The following is a 16,853-nucleotide window of genomic DNA, read 5'->3' on the forward strand; positions in this document are numbered from 1 at the left end:
GAGCACCTCCCCCAGCTTTCCGGTGTCGTAGTCTAGGAAACCGCCTCCCCCAACGCTACTTCCGGGTAGGGCCCGAGGCCCGGAGGCTCCAGACCAATGGGGACGTGACGGGAGAGGAGCAGGCTCCGGGGGAAGGAGAGGGCATTGGCGGGGAGAAGGGAGACGTGGACAAAAGGCGGGACTGGGGCGGGGCCTCCGGCTTCGGCCCTCCTCCGACCCGCGAGCTTGCGACCCGAAGACTACAAGTCCCAGCGTGCACTGCTACCCGCCCCCCCTCCGCCCCGGCGGGCGGGCGGGCAAGCCGACCCCGCCGGGCTGAATTTCCACCCGGGGGGGGGCGCGCTGCACCCTGGGACGTGTGGTCCTCCGAGGGGCCGGGGCGGTGCCTGGGATCCCGCTTCCCGCGGCGGCGCCTTGCAGCCGGTCCTTCCTCCCGGGCTGTCAGCTGCAGCGTCCCGGGGAGCCTGTCAACAGCTGTGCGTCCCTCTTCCCGCCCCGACGCTTCTCCGAGGGCTCGCACGTCCCCAGCTCCGTGCCACACGCCTTAGGGACTAGCGTTGGGATAGTTTTCTACCCTCGGGGAGATTGCAAAAAAAACGGTAACGGCAAAAATGCCTTTGACCTTTGACGCAATGTGCTGAGAGTTTTACTTGCGTTCATCTCATGCACGCTTCTCGACTCTTAAGAAGTTAAGGACCGCCGTTCCCGTTTTGCAAATGAGGAAACCGAGGCTGAAGAGGTTAGGTAGCAAGTCCTCGTCACCCTGCTGGGTTAGATGTCCAGCCATCCTCTCTGACTCAGGAATCCCTGCATGTAGCCGCATCCACAAGGATTAAAGAGGACACGTACGGGGGTCCCTGCGTGGCTCAGCGGTTTAGCGCCTGCCTCGGCCCAGGGCGTGACCCTGGAGACCTGGGATCAAGTCCCACGTCGGGCTCCCTGCATGGAGCCTGCTTCTCCCTCTGCCTGTGTCTCTGCCTCTCTCTCTTTCTGTGTATCTCATGAATAAGTAAATAATTTTTTTTTAAAAAAAGGACACGTACTTAATTAGTAAGACTTCTCTTAAAAGTTCAACGTAAGAAGAGTAGAAGGAGTTGCAAAGAAAACTTAATAAAGGAAATTGGAACTTGCAATTGATTTTGATTACTGAGTCCCACATTAATTATTGGTAAAATGAAGAGTAAGGTTTCCTCTTGAAAAAAAAAAAAAAAAAAACCATTTTGTGTGTGTGTGTGTGTGTGTGTGTGTGTGAGATAGTTCAGTAGGTAGGTGATCTCTGGGTGCGGATGTGATCTCTGTGACCACAGGAAGTCGCCTACTGATCCCTTCAGCATCATTCAGCTCTATTTCTGGAAACTCTTCTTCCTTGATTTTTATCACCTTGCATCATCTGCTTTGTCTCAGACAAGACCGTTCATGTGACACCAATGACTCTTCCTTCACTCCCCCTCTCTACACTTTCTTAAAACGCTGGTGTTCCCTGCATTTTAAGGCTTTTCTTGTTGTCTTTTTTCTTCTCTTTGTACACTATTCTTTGGTGATTTCTTCCACTCATACGGATTCAGCCACTATGTGCCTGTGGTTGATGTCTAAATCCATATCTGTCCTGATCTCTAGTCCCACTTTCTCCCTTCCCAATAGAAATTCCCTTCTCTGGCCAAAGGTAGCTCAAATGTAATATGTTCACTGGTTCTTTTTTTTTTTTTTTTTTTAAGATTTTATTTATTCATGAGAGACACAGAGAGAGAGAGAGGCAGAGACACAGGCAGAGGCAGAAGCAGGCTCCATGCAGGGAGCCCAATGTGGGACTCGATCTCCGCTCTCCGGGATCACACCCTAACCTGAAGGCAGATGCCCAACTGCTGAGCCACCAAGACGTCCTCCTTCATGGTCCATGCCTACTCAGTTGCCAAATTATATAGATTTTACTTCTGCCATCACTACCTGCTGTCACTCCTACTTCTCAGTTGAAGCCTTATTACCTCTTTCCTGAACCATTGCAATTGTCTCCTAATTATCTCCCTGCCACCCTACTTTACACCACATTGCTACCAGAGTTGGCATTAAGGACATCTACAGACCCTCTAAACATGTCATCTCCTGTCTACCCCTGCCCTGCCCTCAGATTCATGCAATAACTAACAAATCGACGAGTTGTACCTTTCTACGCCTTTGCTCTTATGTCTGCTATCCCACCATCTTTGTCTGTAGAACACTCTACCCATTAAATCTTTGCTCAGATTCCAGCTCCACAGAATCCTTTCAAAACCTTACAGCCACTAGAAGTCATCCCATCCTCTGTTCTTTCATTGTATTCTGTTTATGATTGTGTTTTTCAGCCAGCCATGTCCACTAGATTATGACTGCTTGGAGGGTATACACTTCAACTTAATTACATGTATATTCCAAAATTCAGCACTGTGCCTCTCCTGTTTTAGATGCTTAATAAATGTTGAATATACTTGTTTCCTTATTCCTTCATTTTCCTTATCTACAAAATGAGGACTAATTTTATCTACTTATATAGAGGCTGTGAAAACACATAAGGTCATTTCTGTACGACATTTAATTTTATTCTTTTTATGGACTTGCAACCCTATATCTGTTCCATCCTGGATCCTCTTTGGCAGCTTTACGGATGAAGTTAGCTAAATAAATAATACCTGTGAATTGTTCTTGGCTCTAGCATAGAGAAAATGACAAGCTAAAAGTCAATACCAACTATTCAGTATTTGAAAACTAGGAACAAATAAAATAGAAAAACAGGGGCAACTGGGTGGCTTAGTTGGTTAAGTGCCTGACTTTAGCTCAGGTCATGATCTTAGGGTCCTGGGATCAAGTCACATGGGGAGCCCATGTTGGCTCTGGTCAGGCGGCATAGGTAGGCCTACCTTGGGTGACCACCCTCCCTCCAGTGGCCCCACATGGGGCTTCTCATTCAGCAGGGTCAGCTTGTCCCTCTCCCTTAACCCCTTCCCCTACTCAGGCACTCTCTGTTTTATCTCTCAAATAAATAAATCTAAAAAAAGAGAAATAGCCAATGACCTTCAGTTTTATTGAAATGTAGTCAAGTCAATTATTTGTAGTGGAGTTTTGGCAGTAACTCAGTTTCCTTTATCTTCCTGGTGTTCCAAGGCTTTATAAGAAGTCAAAAATAGACTAGTAACTATCATTAAACAATGTTCTCAAGAAGGAGGTCTGGCTTTTAATGTTTAGCATTTTCTGTCCCCTACTTTAGATTACTTATTTGTTTTCAAGTTAACACTACATTTAAAAAAACATCTGATGAGAACACAAAACATACTTTTGTTGACTGGCTAAATAATAAGCATTTTTTTCCTCCTTTACTGAAATTCAATTTCTAGCCAATAGTTGAGTTCATTTGTCACTAATCTCTGTAAGGAGAAAAGCATGTGTGACCTAAAAAGCATTGCAACTTATCATTATGTAAGATGGAACCCATGGAAGTGAAAGAAAAATATATTCATAAAGTGCATTTCAAAAGAGATTCCATTTTAACTCCATGATGGAAATAATCAAATTCTTAGCTAATTGGCCAGTTATAAACAGTAGGAAAAATTTACATTCATTATTTTAAAACCTATATATGTTATTTTAGAACCTATTCACTTAGTGATAAAAAAGGTTATAGGAATTAAGAAAAACCTTGGTGTGTTATACAAGGGGAAAAACACTGGTGGAAAGCAATAAAGAGAATGAGAGCACTTTTAAACAATATGGAAAAGATTTCAGATGTGTAAAAAGCCCATTAAAGATGGTAAGAAATCACTACACCAAAATAAAAAGCTTTTGCACAGCAAAGGAGGCCAGCAGCAAAACAAAAGACAATCTAGTGAGTGGGAGAAACATTTGTACCTGATGTATCTGATAAGGGGTTAACACCCAAACTATGTAAAGAACTTCTACAATTCAACAGCAAATAATCCATTTAAAAATGAGCAGAGGACATGAATAGACATTTTCCCAAAAATGACATACAGATGTCTAACAGGTAAAGGAAGAGGTGCTCCACATCACTAATCATCAGGAAAATGCAAACCAAAGCCACAATGAGATATCACCTTATACCTGTCAGAATGGCTAGACCCTAAAAGGATAAGAAATAACAAATATGTATATAATGGAATATTACTCAGTCATAAAAAGAATAAAATCTTGCCATTTGCAACAACATGGATGGAACCAAAGGGTATAATGCTAAATGAAACGAGTCAGAGAAAGACAAATACCATATGATTTGACTTGTGAAATTTAAGAAACAAAACAAAGAAAAAAAGACACAGATTCTTTTTTTTTTAAAGATTTTATTTATTTATTCATGAGAGACACAGAGAGAGGGAAGCAGAGACACAGGCAGAGGGAGAAGCAGGCTCCATGCAGGGAGCCCGACGTGGGACTTGATCCCAGGACTCCAGGATCACACCCTGGGCCGAAGGCAGGCGCCAAACTGCTGAGCCACCCAGGGACCCCCCAAAAAACAGATTCTGAAATATAAAGAACAAACTGGTGGTTACCACAGGGAGAGTGGGTGGAGGGATGGATAAAATTGGTAAAAGGGACTAAGAACATACTTATCTCAATGAGCATGGAGTAATGTATGGAATTGTTGAATCATTAAAATGTGTACCTGAAACTAATGTGACACTGTGTTCATTGCACTTGAATCAACAAAATAAAGAAAAAGTTGTCAAAAGAAATGGTTAGAAAGAAGAGCCATGTGTAAAATGCCCTTTCACCAGTTAAGAGTTTGTTTGTACAACCTTGTAGCTTATGTAAATATGTATGCTCACCTGGTGTTCTCTTTACTTTTTTCCCTGGATGGACCAGGACTTAGGGAGTGGTAGGAGCCCTGGTTAGAATCATATGGATTCACAAACACAAGGGAGGGTCTCCACTTCAATATTACAGCTGGGAAATAGTCTCAGGAGGCTGAAGGCAGCTGTGTGACACTGACCATACAGGAGCAGTTGCCCCTAAATGACTTGAATTCTTTAATACACCTGATCTAATTCCTCTTAAAACTCAAGTGTGGAATTTGACAGTAGTGATTCCATCATTCATCAAATTGCTTTTCCTACTATTTGATAGTGGGTGGAATTCACAGAACACTTCTTGAGAAACCGATCTTACAAATATTACATGCAGACAGTACGTATTCTACATTCACACGTAGGGACTTTAAGGCCATTGAAAGGCAATTTCATGAAGAACATAGTGAATGTTGGGAGCTGGCTTCGGGCTTGGCTGTCTGACGTACCCAAATTCCAAGAAAGAGAATGGGAAATACAGACAATTCGCTTCTGCTAAAGATGTCCCCGGGGCTTTTTCCACCTCTCAGTCATGACTCAAGATCTTAAAAATCACTTCAGCTCCAGATTATTCTCTCACTTCTGTCCATGACACCTGCACCAGCTCTCTTAGACAAGAGATTTTGCTCCTACATCACATTTAATGTTCAGCTCACTCTGTGGTGGGTGTCTCATTCTGTCGCCATTTTCCATTTGCTTCCATGTACCAGAAACAAAGCCAAGTTACACGACTTTTTCCAAGCAAGCGCATCTTGTCCTTGGCCTCTCTCCTAAATCCCCACTCTTGCATCACCAAGACAGTCTCTACTTTGTATTTTAGTCTGGTCACAGAGATTTAAGGCTGTACCATTCCACATTTGAACGCTGCTGACCTGACATGGTGGCCAAGAACAGTGGCTCTGAGCCATCTCTGCTACTTTCTTGCCATGTTACCTTAAGCAAATTGCTGGATTTTGTTGTGCCTTACTTTCCTCATTTGTAAAATGAGAATAAGAAAAGTACCTGCCTCCCAGAATTTTTTAGAAGATGAAATACTGGGGGATCCCTGGGTGGCTCAGTGGTTTAGCGCCTGCCTTTGGCCCAGGGTGCGATCCTGGAGACCCTGGATCGAGTCCCACGTCGGGCTCCCGGCATGGAGCCTGCTTCTCCCTCTGCCTGTGTCTCTGCCTCTCTCTCTCTCTCTCTCTCTCTCTCTACGTCTAAAATAAATAAATAAATAAATAAATAAATAAATAAATAAATAAATAAATCTTTTTAAAAAAAAGAAGAAGATGAAATGGTTGGGACACCTGGGTGGCTCAGTTGGTTAAGTGGTTAAGCATCTATCTGCCTTTGGCTCAGGTCACAATTCTAGGATCCAGCCCTGCCTTAGGCTCCACGCTCAGTGCGGATCCTGCTTCTGCTTCTTCTCTTCTCTCTTGCGTGCTCTCTCTCTCATATAAATAAATAAAATCTTTTTTTAAAAAAAGGATTAAATGGTTTAATTGTTGTAAAACTTTCCTCCTAGGGGCATTGCGAAGGTGGTGAGATAATGTGTGCAAGATATTTGGCACAGTTTGAAAGAGCTCAATAAATAGTAGCTTTTGGTATTCTGGTCATTGTGGAGTAGAAAGCAAAAGTCGCCATTGTTGAGAGCATTGGATTCAGGGGTAGGTGGCAGCTGCTCCACAGACCACAGTACCATGATTCTACTTAGCCCTGAATCTTGTCCACTTCCCTGGCTTGTGGACTACATCCTGCTACTGCAGGCTCCCCGTCCAAAAACATAGCTCCCCTAGACCTGGGACTCAAGAGACTTTTGAATTCATGCCTAGTTTCTGCCATGGAAACCTTGCATAAGCTATAGAGCTTTGTTCATGTTTTAGAGTAAACATACATACAAACGCAAGGCACTTTTCTCCCCCCTTAAAATTAAAAGTGACCTCATTTGTAAGCCATTTGAAGTTATAGAGGTGGAATCAACTTGTCAGAAATCTTTTCAGTGTTTTGTGTGACTTTGCTCTGTTTTTTACTTTGTTTTCAGAAAGGTGCATTTTACCTCCAATCTCCATGGGGTTTAAAAGATACTCAATTGCACACACTGATTTAATTAACATGAAATTGAAGATCAAAGTGAAAGATGCCCAGTTGAATAGGTCAAAAAGCATCTCAGTATTCTGACACTCAAGAATTAAAAATTAGCTATTTGCTGTAGCTATGCTGATTTTACTCATTTTCAAATCTGGCATTCTTACTTTCTAGAAACTCCATTTGCATATATAGATATACATGTAGAAAATTTATACACACCTACTACTGTCTTTTCAGGCTTTCTTCCTCCTATCCCATAATCCTCAGACAGAGTGATACATATTTGTCAAACCTCATCATTCGCTAACCTCAGAGATGTGCTTTCCATTGAAATAAATGTTGACAGTTCTTAACTATTGAAAATTAGCTACTTCCTGGCTTTCCTCTCCAGCTTAAAGTTGTATGAAAATAGTACTTTATTTCAATCTTCTCCAAATGTTTTGAAAGATTCTTGTGCTTTTTTTGTTGTTTTTGTTTTTCTTTTTTTACAAGTAGAGTGTTTAGTATTTTAGGTGATAAGCCAAGAGGAGGGAAAATGTATCATGGATGAAAAATAGAATAAATAGTTCTTAGTTTCTTTGTAGATCAATTTCCTTTTTGGTATTTTAAAATCACCATACAATCTCCAGTACACATGATTGTACTTAAAATTTTGAGAGATGTGGTTTTAGATAGCACGCCCTCTTGACATTTTTCATGGCAACCATGCAATGAGGCAAGCACATCTACACTGTGCATGGAAATGTACTATTGTTAGTCCACTGCTAATACTTAATAGACCTTATTATTTTTATTTATAGAATTAGCTCTTGGGGCGCCCGGGTGACTCAGTTGGTTAAGCGTCTGGCTTCTGCTCAGGTCATGATCTCAGGTCCTAGGACCCATTCCCAAAGTGGGCTCCATGCTCAGTGGGGAGCTTACTTCTCCTTTTGTCCCTCCTCTCCACCCCTTCCTACCCTTCCCCCCACTTGTGCTGGCACGTATGTGCTCTCTCTCTCTCCCTAATAAATTAAAAAAATTTTTTTTTAAAGAACTAGCTCTTAAATACTAACTTCAGAGTCTTCCCAACCCTTCTCTGGGGTTTTGCACTTAATTTTAGCACCTTCTTTCGGTTGTCAGAGCACCCACAGTATTGTTTAATGTTTTTTTCTGCTTTTCCTCTATGTCACCTCATATCACATCACTTTCCTTTCTGCTCTTCCTCTTCATCTGGCACTGGCATGTATGTACATGCACACACACACACACACACACTTGCTTTGTACCCACTCCTGAGCACTGAACTTCAAATCACATAATTTGAGCTCTACACCTGAATCTGCCATTTTCTATTCCATGCAAGTCAATTTCTCTAAAATTTGGTTTCTTTGTTTTTTTTCATTCCAGATGGCCAACGGAGGTGGGCAGAAGCTCCAGATGTAGAATCACAGTAGTGGTTAAAACCAGAGAAATAACTTGAAAATGTTTGAATCATGCAAAATGACTGCCTAATTTTTTTGGTAGATAGTAATAGCAGCCAACATAGGAATTGGGATGAAAATGAACTATTCTTCAACAACCTCATAACCAGTTTTTATTATTAAACTAAATTTCAGGCCAATTTCTGTCATACATACAGACATTTATTAAACAAACATTTGTTAGCAGGCAGAAACAGGTAACACATAGCACCTGTTCTGTGAGTTTGATGAAGTGCCTGGTCTCTTTCCATTTAGCAACTGTAATCATGACCTTGCATGAAAGGTTCACTAGAGGCAAAGGAACAATATTCCAGAGCCAGGACTCTGTCACCCTTACAGCATCAGACAACTGGAAATCCTCCATCCTACACACCATCCCTAATGGTCCAGCTTCTTTTTCTTTTCTTTTTTTTTAAGACTTTATTTATTTATTCATGAGATAGATAGAGAGAGGCAGAGACATACTCAGAACGAGGAGCAGGCTCCCTGCCAGGAGCCTGATGTAGGACTTGATCCCAGGACCCCAGGGTCATGACCTGATCCAAAGGCAGATGCTCAACCACTGAGCCACCCAGGTGCCCCTGGTCCAGCTTCTCAATAACTTGTTTTTTTTTAAAAGATTTTATTTATTATTTATTCATGAGAGACACAGAGAGAGAGACAGAGAGAGAGAGAGAGAGAGAGGCAGAGAATAGGCAGAGGGAGAAGCAGGCTCCATGCAGGGAGCCTGATGTGGGACTCGATCCTGGGACTCCAGGATCACACTCTGGGCTGAAGGCAGGTGCTAAACCACTGAGCCACTCAGGCGTCCCCTCAACAACTTGTTCTGCAAGCATGGGAGTACTTCTAAAATATGTTAGCCAGTCCATACATCTTAGAAATCATTAGAAATTCTATCAATGAGAGCCTATTGCTAATGTCCATTATTATGACTAACAAACCACTAATTCCAACAAAGAAAATTCATTTTTGACATTTGTTATATTAAATAAAATGATCTTTGGCCTGAATTCAGATAAGATCCAACGATGTGTCTGTAGTACCTACATTCTGATGAGACCACTAAACTGCCAGCCTGGAGTGGGAATTTCTGACTGGGGCAACTGACTGCACCAGTAGAGTAACTTAAACTAATTCATTTATAATATTATACTGTCTACATTGAAGGATTTTAGGGTATTCATAGCAGACATCATCATGATAATATTTACAAAGGATATACAATATGTCAGACATCTCCCCCACTCTCAACATATGAGAATTTTTATCCTTCTTTTACAGATGTAGAAAATGACGTTCAGAGAGTTTGTATCACTTTGCACAAGTTATAGCAAGAAAATGGTACAGTCAAGATTTGGATAGAAGTCCAGATCATTTCTACCATACGAGGATGACCATAAATTCTGGTTTTGCCTGTGATAGTCTTGATTTACACTGTCTTATTGTCTTATCTGAGTAGTGCCTCCTTTCATTTCCAAAAATGTCCCAATTTAAACAGTATATGTTCACCCAAACTACATTACATCACCTCCAAAGTCCAAAGACCTCATTCCTGACCTCTGTCAGATTCTAACAGATTTATGAACACACAAGAGCAAGTTCTGGCCTGGCTTCTTCTTGCCCCACCATACTATTTTGAATAAAAGGAAGAAAAACCAGAATAATTAGATGGCACAAATTCAAGAAAAGAAAGTCCTGCTAACAGGAAATACAAGTCTCCTCCTTTACTAAGAAAAATGTAATAGTGAGACACCAAGAAATTGGACAGACTGAAGTCATCAATTATAGAATGCAATGAAAATCATAGGAAGAAGAATAAGACCAATATTGAACTTAAGCTATGTTTCCAACCCTGTTTGCCAAAGAACATTCATATTGCCTAACTTTGGTGTCTGTTGGTTGTGTCTTGTTCCCACACTTACTCTGGAACACCAAGGGGATAAACTGTTTTTACCCCAAATCTTACCACTTTGAGTATAATATAAAAATCACACCTTAGGTGTAGAGTTAAATTTACCAGTCAGTTGTGGGAACTGAAAAGCACTTCTCTAAGATGAACTGAGAATTTACTCAAAGGGCATTCCTTTTTCAGGCAAAACCCAAATTCCTTATCACTGCCATGACCTTTCCCTAAAATGATAAGGACAGCTGCCTGTGCATGCGTATGGGTTGAGGAATGCTGGCCTTCTCTTGTATGAAGGTTCACCACGGCGGAAACACATAGCCAGCCACGTGACCCAGGAGTGAGCAGGCCTCTGGTATGAAGAAGTGCTCTTGCGTGAGGCAGAGGAAGCCCTCTATCACTCATCATCCTCTGACTGGCTTGGCTTTCAGAGGCTGTTATTCCGATGTTTTGCATGGTACCCTCTCTGAAATTTACTCTTCTTTGGAGCTTCTGCACCAAGCTTGAGCTACAGCTGCACTCTCTTCTCACCTCTGACATTGCCCGAGGCCTATTTTTTTTAGATTAATAAATAAAATATTTTTTAAAAAATTCTGGGAAATAAATCCCATTAAAATCCTCATTTTCCAGAGATGGAAAGTGAGCACCAAGGGGTCCTCAGCCTCTTAGCCATTGAATGGCAAGGCCAGGTCTGAACCCACAGGGTCTAGCCCTGGAGGCTGAGTTCAACAAGTTAATAATACCTTGCCCCATAAATTACTTTCTAAGACGGGTTAGCATGGGGGTGCCTGAGTGGCTCAATCATCTGCCTTCTCCTCAAATCATGTTCCCAGGGTCCTGGGGTTGTACCCCGTGTAAGACTCCCTACTCAGTGGGGTGTCTGCTTCTCCCTCTCCCTCTGCCCTCCCCCACCCCCTGCTTGTACTCTCTCTCAAAAAAATAAATAAAATCTTTAAAAAAAAAGATGGGCTAGCATGTTTCTGGCTGCCTTAAAGTACTAAAAAAAAATCTGTAACTTACTTAAATGCTCAGTATGCTGCTCTCATATTGGAAAATATCACAAACTTCTTAACATCACTTGCAACAAAATTTACTTGATTCATAGGACTTATTTGATGTTACCTTTATTTATTTTATTTATTTTTTATTTTTTAAGAGACGGAGAGCATGAGCAGGGCTACCAGCAGAGGGAAAGGAAGAGAGAGAATCCCAAGCAGGCTCCATGCCCAGTGTGGAGCCCAACACAGGGTTCAATCTCACAACCCTGAAATCAGGACCTGAGCTGAAATCAAGAGTTGGATGCTGGGCAGCCTGGGTGGCTCAGCGGTTTAGCACCGTCTTCAGGCGTGATCCTGGAGACCCAGGATCAAGTCCCACATTGGGCTCCCTGCATGGAGCCTGCTTCTCCCTCTGCCTGTGTCTCTGCCTTTCTCTCTCTCTCTCTGTGTCCCTCATGAATAAACAAATAAAATCTTAGAAAAAAAAAAAAAAGAGTTGTATGCTTAACTGACTGAGTCACCCAGAGGCTCCTGATGTTACCTTTAAATTAGTTTTTTTTTAATATTAAAAAACATTCATTGACTCAATATTTACTGTTCTTCCAGATGTAAGACACAAAATTAAGTACACACACAGTCTGTGGGAGGAAAAAATCTCTCTGATAAAAGGTAAGATACACACACAAATCATAAAATGAAGGAGAAATTAAGTGCCATCAGAGAAAGGCAAATAAAGAGCTATGGGAATTTGGGGAGGGAAAGCTGCCAAATTTAATGCCCTGAAACTTCAAAGAATGTCCCATCTTCTTGAGTATTCATTATAATAGCTCCTGTGTATAAACTATATTGAAATCTTTGAAGGCATAACAAAGAGCAGCTATTATTAATTACAGAAGAGTTAGAGAGCTATTATTAGTTAGAAAGAATTAGACGAGCTATTAATAATTTAACATTTCTTGGTTATGAAGTAAGATTAATTGAACTTCAGTAAAAATTTATCCCACTTAAAATACTGTGACTGCTTTTTTCTGACAAATCATGTTCCTCATTTCCCTGAAGATATTGTTAAAGTCTAACTCTTAATCAAATCAGTGCCTACAACAGTGTTTTGTACTAATAAATACTTAATAAATACATATTAATTTGTTTGAAGACTACTTAATTAAACCGGCCTTAGCACTTAGGTGCACATTTGACCATCGCTCTATTATATCATTCCCAATAGTATTTTCTGTTGTCTTCATCATATTTGATCTATCCTTCTATTCATTCATTAAATTAGCCATTCAACAAACTTTTTCAGAAGTAGTAATCTGGATTGATGCTTTTATTTCTTTTTTTTTTTAAGATTTTATTTATTTATTCATGAGAGACACAGAGAGAAAGAGAGGCAGAGACACAGGCAGAGGGAGAAGCAGACTCCTCGAAGGGAGCCTGATGTGGGACTCGATCCCGGCTCCCCCGTGTCACACCCTGGGCTGAAGGCGGCGCTAAACCGCTGAGCCACCTGGGCTACCCAGTGATTTTATTTCTTTAAAATTTGAGCAATTTCATGGATGTGGTGCCATTCACCAAAATGGAAACCATAAGATGAAGGACAGTTGAGGAGAAGGGGAATAATGATGAGTTCAGTTGGGATATTATGAGTTTGAGTTGAAGGTACCTATCTGACATTCAAGTGAGGAATATAATAAGCAGCTCGATGTAGGTCTGGAGTTTGAGGGGCGGCGGGGAGAGAGAAAGACATTCAGGCTAAATATAAAAGAATCATCAAGCACCATGGGTGGAAGTTAAAGCCATGGAAAAGTTGTTCTTAATCTCAGAGGTAAGGACCCTTTGAGGGTCTACCAGTTGTTTCAGTATGTCCATATAATCCTAAAATTATATGCAACATTCTCTCCCTAGAATGTATTTCAGCACAATCTCCAAGAGGTTCATGACTCCAGAAAGGTTAAGAATGATAGGTGAAAAGAAATGGTTCAGGAAGGAATACTGAGGATCTCCAAAATAAGAAGTGGAAGAAGAGCAGCAAAGAAAGAAAGCCAAAAAGTTTAAAAGCAAACCAGGGATGAGTCACTAAAGTCAGGATAAGAGAGTTTGAAGGAAGGAGTTTGCAGAAAGGTTAAATGACATAAGGACTGAAAGGTCCTTATCTTACTTGCAAATTTCCTTAAGGTGGATTCTGTTGCAGTGGATATTCAGCAATGTTTACAGAAAAAATTATATCCATTAAATAATTTGAGAGTGGAGTAAAATTAATCAAATGCTATGCTAATGACAGATTAATTAGGTTTGCTTTTACATCAACAAATGAAACCCTTATTGCAATTAGACAGTGGCACTTTATTAGGTCATTTTATAATGTTTCTTTTAAGTGCTGAACTGAATCAGTCTCCCAAATAACTAGAGCCAGCTTTATACATGAGTAAGGTAAGCAGCCACTTCCAAGGAGTAATTGAATAGATCTATGTCTCTATATACTTCAGTATCTCTCCTACTGCTATCTTTTTTTTTAAATTTATTTTTTATTGGTGTTCAATTTACTAACATACAGAATAACCCCCGGTGCCCGTCACCCATTCACTCCCACCCCCCGCCCTCCTCCCCTTCTACCACCCCTAGTTCGTTTCCCAGAGTTAGCAGTCTTTACGTTCTGTCTCCCTTTCTGATATTTCCCACACATTTCTTCTCCCTTCCCTTATATTCCCTTTCACTATTATTTATATTCCCCAAATGAATGAGAACATATAATGTTTGTCCTTCTCCGACTGACTTACTTCACTCAGCATAATACCCTCCAGTTCCATCCACGTTGAAGCAAATGGTGGGTATTTGTCATTTCTAATAGCTGAGTAATATTCCACTGTATACATAAACCACATCTTCTTTATCCATTCATCTTTCGATGGACACCGAGGCTCCTTCCACAGTTTGGCTATCGTGGCCATTGCTGCTATAAACATCGGGGTGCAGGTGTCCCGGCGTTTCATTGCATTTGTATCTTTGGGGTAAATCTCCAACAGTGCAATTGCTGGGTCGTAGGGCAGGTCTATTTTTAACTCTTTGAGGAACCTCCACACAGTTTTCCAGAGGGGCTGCACCAGTTCACATTCCCACCAACAGTGTAAGAGGGTTCCCTTTTCTCCGCATCCTCTCCAACATTTGTGGTTTCCTGCCTTGTTAATTTGCCCCATTCTCACTGGTGTGAGGTGGTATCTCATTGTGGTTTTGATTTGTATTTCCCTGATGGCAAGTGAGGCGGAGCATTTTCTCATGTGCTTGTTGGCCATGTCTATGTCTTCCTCTGTGAGATTTCTGTTCATGTCTTTTGCCCATTTCATGATTGGATTGTTTGTTTCTTTGGTGTTGAGTTTAATAAGTGCTTTATAGATCTTGGAAACTAGCCCTTTATCTGATATGTCATTTGCAAATATCTTCTCCCATTCTGTAGGTTGTCTTTTAGTTTTGTTGACTGTGTCCTTTGCTGTGCAAAAGCTTCTTATCTTGATGAAGTCCCAATAGTTCATTTTTGCTTTTGTTTCTTTTGCCTTCGTGGATGTATCTTGCAAGAAGTTACTGTGGCCGAGTTCAAAAAGGGTGTTGCCTGTGTTCTCCTTTAGGATTTTGATGGAATCTTGTCTCACATTTAGATCTTTCATCCATTTTGAGTTTATCTTTGTGTATGGTGCAAGAGAGTGGTCTAGTTTCATTCTTCTGCATGTGGATGTCCAATTTTCCCAGCACCATTTATTGAAGAAACTGTCTTTCTTCCAATGGATAGTCCTTCCTCCTTTATCGAATATTAGTTGACCTCTCCTACTGCTATCTTACAGTGCCCAGAAAAACAATTACTCTGGAAGCATGTATATGTTGACTGGATTATGTCACCCTGGGAGGTGAACCACATTAGCTGGCTAAAATGTTTGCAGAAATATCATTAACCCTCCACAATTATGGATTACTAATTTAAAATTAACATAATGACTTTTGACTTGCAAACCTCTTAAGTTTATGAAAATTTCATAAATACCATATTGTATCAGTTAATACTAACAATCTTCCCAAGGAAGTAGTCATAGAGCCTTTTTTTTAGGTTAAAACAAACAAACAAATAAGCTCCTGTGTCTTTTAAGGAGATATTCTCAGGGACACCTGGGTGGCTCAGCGGTTGAGTGTCTGCCTTTGGCTCAGGGTGTGATCTCGGAGACCTAGGATCGAGTCCCACGTTGGGCTACCTGCATGGAGCCTGCTTCTGCTCCTTCTGCCTGTGTCTCTGCCTCTCTCTCTGTCTTTCATGAATAAATAAAATATTTTTTTAAAAAGGAGATATTCTCATATATAAAGATGGTTAAAAGTAATAAATAAAAGTTTTGAACATAGTACAAATGATAATGATGATGATGTTGAACCCTTTTATGAGTTAGGGTATAAGCCAAGGTCCTGCAAGAAAGAGATCCCACCAACAATGATTTATACAAGATAGAAAGTTGTTTCTTTTCCAGATAACATTCAGAAGCAGATGGGGGATTCATCGTGGATGGGCAATTCTACTCCATGACGTCATCCAGGAACAGGTTGCTATTCCATTCCCCAGTAGGCTTCTTTATGGTAGAAGCTGGTTCACCAGCATCACATAAACCTTCCAGCTGGCCTGAAGGAGAGAGAAGAGGAGGAGGAGCAGTTTCCTTTATAAAGAATGTGACCAAAAAAAAAAAAAAAAAAAAAAAAAAGAATGTGACCAGGAAGGTGCCTACATCACTTATGCTCACATCTCATTGGAACAGAATTAATCAATTGGTCACACCTAGCTACAAGAAAGGCTGAGGTTTGTTGTTGTTGTTGTTGTTGTTTTTTTTCCTCTAACTGGGCAACCATTTGCCCAGCTTAAACTCAGGAGATTGTACAACTAGAGAGGAGAAGAGAATAATAAATATTGGGAGGTACTGGGCAGTCTTTGCCAAACTCTTGTTTTGGTGTTTTTACAGTCATGATCATACTTACACTGAAGATACAAATATTAGGTTTTGAAATGTCTATTGATTCCTAAAATGGGTTAACTGAACAATCTGTTCCATTTTACTTTTAATTTTGCTTTGCATATAGCTTATCAAGTTCCTAAATGCTATAAATATATATAACAAAATCTCCTTGGAAAAGTGTTTAAAAACATCATTATTTTGACCAAGCTTTGGGGAAATTTTATAGTTATGGAGGTAGCCCAGATTGTCTTTATGATTTTCCTTTTCTTTTCTCCTCTGTGTAAGACGCACAGAGATACTGTGTTACTGGAAATATTGCAAGACTGCTTCCCTTGAGAGTATGTAAATCCCAGAGTGATAAGACACAACTAGTAAACAGTAAAAGCTTTACTACAGTAGTCCCCTATTATCCATGGGGGATATGTTCCAACATCCCCAGTAGATGCCTGAAAACCTGGATAGGACCAAACCCTATATATACTGTTTTTTCTATGCACACACACCTGTGATAAAGTTTAATTTATAGATTAGGCACAGTAAGAGATTTATAACAATAGTAATAATAGAACAATTATAACAATATACTATAATAAAAGTTACATGTACGTAGTCTC

The sequence above is a fragment of the Canis lupus genome, chromosome 7 (assembly GCF_011100685.1).
Source record: "Canis lupus familiaris isolate Mischka breed German Shepherd chromosome 7, alternate assembly UU_Cfam_GSD_1.0, whole genome shotgun sequence".
Classification (NCBI taxonomy): Eukaryota; Metazoa; Chordata; class Mammalia; order Carnivora; family Canidae; genus Canis; species Canis lupus.